Genomic DNA, 5,901 nt, shown 5'->3' with positions numbered 1-5,901 from the left:
ATCAGAAATTCCCATTAAGTCAAATCCAGCATAGAAGAAACATTGAGTGGGAATATTTTTTTGCATTTTCATGAATCCCTCAAAATGCCTTTTCTCCAAAATCTCACAATATTTGGCTCTTTGTGGAGAATCAAATGAAGCCAGGTGGCAACTGAAATTGGATTAAAATGCCCTTGGAAACACCCTAGATAAAACCCCTAGGTAGGTGTGCAATCACTGATGATGCAGGTACCTGCCCAGATGGCCACGGCACAGTGAGCACAGCAACAAGCAGCTGTCTCAGAAATTATCTGTTTTACAAAAAACATGACCATTGTGCCTTGGGAAATGCCCCTAAACCTGCTGTCAAACCAGCACAGGTCAAATCAGCTCTGAAATAAAATAACTGAGCTGGAGAAGCATCTACAATGACAAGCCCTGGAGCATGACCCAAGGAATTGGGATACAGGAACTTGCCAGGACAGGAGGCTCTCACAGAGACAGCCTGGAGAAAGAACAGCTCTTTTGTAAGAGCTTTAGAAAGAACAGCTTTTCTGGCTTGGGAGCTCCATGGCAAAGCCTGAGCCCTGGGACAGTGAGAGCAGCCTCAGCCTTGGGGGACCCTCTCAGGTCCTCAGGTATTCTTGCTGCCTTCCTATTCTCCCCGATTTTCCTCTGCCCTGAGGAGTCACAGCCTTGTTCTCCAGAGTCCTCAGCACAGCTGAGCCCCAGCCCTGCCTCTGGTGAAGCCTTTTCCCTGGTGCTGTTGGAACACAGTCCTGGCAGTGCAGAGCCACTCACATTCTGCTCTGGGACCTGCTTCATTGGAGCACCTTGTCCTCCTCCAGCTCTGCCCGGTGTCTCTCCTGACATCTTTTATTCAGACACCAACTCATCTCCTCCTTTGTTGGAACCCCGGCCTGGTTCAGGGGTTTTGTGTGGTGGCAAAGTCTCTCCTCCAACCTGTGCTTCCAAAGAAAACTCAGCAACCTCTTGTTCGGTCTCAAAGCAGTTTATTGTAAGTTATCTAAAAGATTTTCTTCTCTGGCTGCTGTGGTTTGCTCAGGCAGAGGCACACACACACCCTGACACCCTCTCTGTCTGCTGTCTTCTTCTTCTCTCTCCTTTGTAACTAATTCTACTATAATATCTAAACTTTTGTGACTGCTTGTTCTTCCTGCAAGGTTGGTAAATCATTCTATGGCTCAAACCCAAAATCCCAGCTGTTTTCAGCTGCCTGCCAGGGTCTCAAATGCTTCTGACCAGGGCCTGGAACCTCCAAAAATGTCTGAGGGACGTTTTGAGTTCCAACACTCCTTATCCTCCTTCTGACCCAGCCCTCCACAGGCCAGGCAGACCCCTGAGGTTCACTGGATTTTCCCCAGGAGCAGCTCCAGGTCTGTGCTCCTCTCTCCTTGCTGGGACACCTCCCCTCCATGCTGGGCTCTCCCTCAGCTCAGGCCAGGCAGGAATTATGGGGACAGGTCCTGCTACAGCAGCTGCCCAACAATCCAGGAAGGAAGAGAGGTCTGGGGACAAGAAGGGCACTCACACTGTCCCACACGCTGTCATTTCCTGCTGAAGCCTCATCTCCAGCTGCCCTGCCATGAGAAGAGCAGGAGGCACAGCCAGGGCTGTATTCCTTAGCCCAGCCCCTCTGCCAGGCTCCCTTTGCTGGCAGAAGGAACCAGGAGCTGGAAGGGCAGGTCACAGACCCCCTCCATGGCCTCAGGGTGTGTTCAGCTTCCCCAGCAGCTCAGCCTGTTCTGCTGGCAGCTCTTGAGTGCAGACATTGCTTCAGCTGGGCTGTGATGGGCACAGTCAGCCCCAGCTGCCGCACCGGGGAGTGGGGCTGCTGCTCCGTCTGCTCTGAGACACTTCCACACCGTTCAGAATTCCCTCCCTCACCCCAGCCAGAAGGGAAAATGTGTCCTGCCAAGCATAACTCTTCCAATATGAGCAGATACTGCTGGAGGTGTGAACATGTGGCCTCCAAACGGTATGGGAAGGCACCTCACTCACAGGGAGCACCACAGAGGTGTCTGGGCCCTCTGCCCAGCACTGCTGAGCTGCCTCCCTTGGCAGCCCCCCGTGAGCTGCTCCATCCTTGGAACTCCCTGTGTGGGGCTGAAGGGCTCAAATGCCAGCCCAGGATTGTCCCCTGTGGGCACTTCATCCCCTGGGTCCCCTTCACTCTTCCTCAGCAGGTCTGGGTGGAGCTGCACAGCCCTGTGGGGTCCAGGACTCTTTCCTTCCTCCACGAGGCCTCATGGCTCTCCTGGGGATTGGGCAGAGCAGTATTGGACTGCCAAGAATTTCCAGCACTACTGGAAGCCCCTCACCTGCCACAGCTTTGCCCAGGGGCCACCACTGCTCCCATTCCCTCTGGTGCCCTGGCAGAGGGGCTGTGGGAACTCTGCCCTGCCCAGCAGAGCTCCCTTCCCCAGGCAGGTCCCTGACACACTGAGCACCCAGGAAGGTGTCCCAGCTTCTCCCAGAGTCTGAGGAAAGGGCCCTGGGCTGCTCTGGAATGCAGAGGACTGGGGCTGTGGCTCCAGAGCACACAGATGTGGACAGCAAGTCCCAGCAGAACTGCTCTGACCTCCCTGGCCACAGGCAGCAAGGTCTGGATGTGGCACTGGGACCACAGCGTGCTGCTCTCCACCTGGTTCCACCTCAGGGGCTGCCTCCTCCTGAGCTGGCTGGGGACATCTTGGCACTGTGGCTGAAAAATCTTCTCAGAAGCACAAATGCATTCCCTGAGGTGCTCTCAGAAAATGCTGATGTCTGTAATTCCTTGATGACCAGGCTTGTATCCTCTGCGTAATGTTGTGGTAGCAAGGAGTCAAAAATGAGAGAATTATCAAAAGCAACCCCCTCCCAGTCATTCCTATACAATTTTCTGGAAAATGTGGATGTTTCATCCCTGGAAGAGTCCAAGGCCAGGCTGGAGAGGGCTTGGAGCATCCTGGGCTAGTGGAAGGTGTCCCTGCCATGGTGGGGGGTGAACAAGGTGGGGTCTAAAGTCCCTTCCAACCCAAACCATTCTGTGATCCTTTGAAAAATAGCATCAAAAGTGTTTTTCATGCAAACATCCCTGAACAGGGGTGACAAAATCAGCAAATCTCTGTGTCTCACCTGATGAGTCCTGCCAAGGGCAGGGAAGGGGAAGAGCTTTTCAGAGGGGCACAGAAATGGAGCTTTGCTGCTCCTTGAATATTTAGGCAACAAGGTTGAGATGAGGCTGCAGCTGAGCAGTTCATGGGTCAGTCCTGGGTCTTGGGGAACTCTGAAAGGGCTGAAACAGTTACACCGCCCTTCTTCACCCCATTTTTCATGGTATCTGCTACTCCCATCTCACCCCCTTCATGAAGCCACAGACTTTTGTGAGTCAGTCATGCACCTTCCTCTGCTTCCCCTCCCAAACCACAGCCCAGCTCAAGCCCCTGTGCCACCAGGGCCAGGGGCACAGCCCAGCTCAGGACAGAGCAGGGCAGGAGTGCAGGGCTTCCTCCCGTAGCAGGACTGGTGTGAGATGGTGACTGTGATGTTGTCCCTGCTTACCTCAGCCCCTCTCCTGGAATCAACAGTCCTTGACAGCTCCTCTCTGCCAGCCAGGCAGGGACAGTGCTCAGGGATGCTCAGCCAATTTTGGTGCTTGTGAATCCCAGACACATTAAGTATTTCTTCCTCTGAAGTTTAACGGTGCATAAATAATATTTAATAAACAACCTTTGACTTTAAACAAACTTATTCAGATAGGTGATGTCTGCTCAGATCTCATCTTTTAAGAATGCTCATAAATGCTGGACAAGACTGATCAAATCTTGCAATGTGGCTTTAATTTACATGTGCTCAGTCTCTCCCAGCACATCACTGTCAGTGTTTCAGTGAAGGACACATTACTTTTGAACTATTGTTTCAAAGGTGGGCCAGAAGGGGAGCAAAAAGGACGAGCCCAGGTGCAGACTGGAGAACAGCAGCAGAGAACAGGTCCTGTCCCCCCACATCCTGAGGCCCCCGGGGATCCTGCTGGGTTCTTTGCTCCAGGACGTGCTGAGTTTGCCAGCCTCTCACACAGAGGGATGGGCAGCAGGGCACCTCCAGCTGGGCACAGAGCCCTTCTCTTCTGTTGGACTATGCCTTTGTCTGATCTAGAGACGGGGCAACTGAGACGCATTTTAAAAACTGTTAGTCCATTTTCAGTCTCACGTGAAGGTGAGACAGTGCAGACGTTGTAATTCACGCCATCACAATCAAAAGCCAACTATTTCTTAATTCCAATACAAAGCCATTCCCTACGAATCCATTTCCTACACTCACCCATTGCCTGGGGGGGCTGGTTTCACGTGCCTGTCCAGACCCTTCCACACCTGCAGCTCCACACTCCTGGCATTTTGTGGGAGTGTTTTCAAGGGTAGGCATTGCACCTTTATCCCAATGGCCACTCTTGAGTGCTGGAAATTGGCTTCTGAGCTCTTCTGTGAGGGTTTGTGTCATTACACTTGGGAGGATCAGGCTGGGTGTTAAACCCCCTTCCTCTGGAGGGTTCAGGCTGGGTGTTGAGCCCTTCCCTGGAGGGATCAGGCTGGGTGTTAAACCCCCTTCCATGGAGGGATCAGGCTGGGTGTTAAACCCTTCCCTGGAGGGCTCTGCATCTGTAGGACGAGTGCTCCGAGAGGTGTGGGGATCCTTGGGGGTCTGCAGGACTTGGCTGGACAAAGCCACAGCCATCCTTGTCTAGATTTGACAGCTGCCTGTCTTGGGATGGGAGGTTTGTCTGGAGACCTCCAAAGGTTCTCCTTCCCCCCAGCTCTTCCAGGAGATGTCACCTGTGCAAGGCAGCTCCACGTGTCTGTGTCGGGATCTGCCTCCACGCACAGCAGAGCAGCGAGCTGGAGCACAGCGAGGGGTGTGCTGGGGGCTGCGGGATGCCCGGGCACAGCGGGTACCTTCCCCTCTTCCCTGGCGCTTCCCTGCCCTAACAAGTGCCCGAAGGCAATGCTGAGGCTTGGAAAGGGGCACTGCGGGCACCCCGGAGCCTGGCACCGAGCCCCACCGAGTCCCGCGGGGATGGAGGGATCCCGGGGGATGGAGGGATCCCGGGGGAATGGAAGGATCCCGGGGGGATGGAGGGATCCCGGGGGATGGAGGGATCCCGGGGGGATGGAGGGATCCCGAGGGAATGGAGGGATCCCGGGAGAATGGAGGGATCCCGGGAGAATGGAGGGATCCCGGGGGGATGGAGGGATCCCTGGGGATGGAGGAATCCCGGGAGAATGGAGGGATCCTGGGGGAATAAATGGATCCCGTGAGGACGGAGGGATCCGGGGGATGGAGGGATTCCTGGGGAATAGAGGGATCCCGGGGGATGGAGGGATCCCTGGGGGATGGAGGGATCCCGGGGGGATGGAGGGATCCCTGGGGAATAGAGGGATCCCGGGGGATGGAGGGATCCCTGGGGAATAGAGGGATCCCGGGGGGATGGAGGGATCCCGGGGGGATGGAGGGATCCCTGGGGAATAGAGGGATCCCGGGGAGATGGAGGGATCCTGGGGAATAGAGGGATCCCGGGGAGATGGAGGGATCCCTGGGGAATAGAGGGATCCCGGGGAGATGGAGGGATCCTGGGGAATAGAGGGATCCCGGTGGATGGAGGGATCCCTGGGGGATGGAGGGATCCCGGGGGGATGGAGGGATCCCAGCGAGGATGAAGGGATCCCTCCGGGATGGAGGAACTGCGCGGGGATGGAGGGACCCGGCGCGGCGTCCCCGAGGGCTGGGGGGGCGGCGGGTCCCCAGGGAGCCCCGGGGGTTCCCGGCGGCGGTGGGACGGGACGGGACGGGACGGGACGGGACGGGACGGGGCCGCCCCGCCTCCCGCTTAAAGAGCCGCGGCGCCGGGCGGCCCGCAGCGAGCTG

The sequence above is a fragment of the Lonchura striata genome, chromosome 27 (assembly GCF_050655825.1).
Source record: "Lonchura striata isolate lonStrDom1 chromosome 27, ASM5065582v1, whole genome shotgun sequence".
Lineage (NCBI taxonomy): Eukaryota > Metazoa > Chordata > Aves > Passeriformes > Estrildidae > Lonchura > Lonchura striata.
This window is presented reverse-complemented; position numbering follows the sequence as displayed.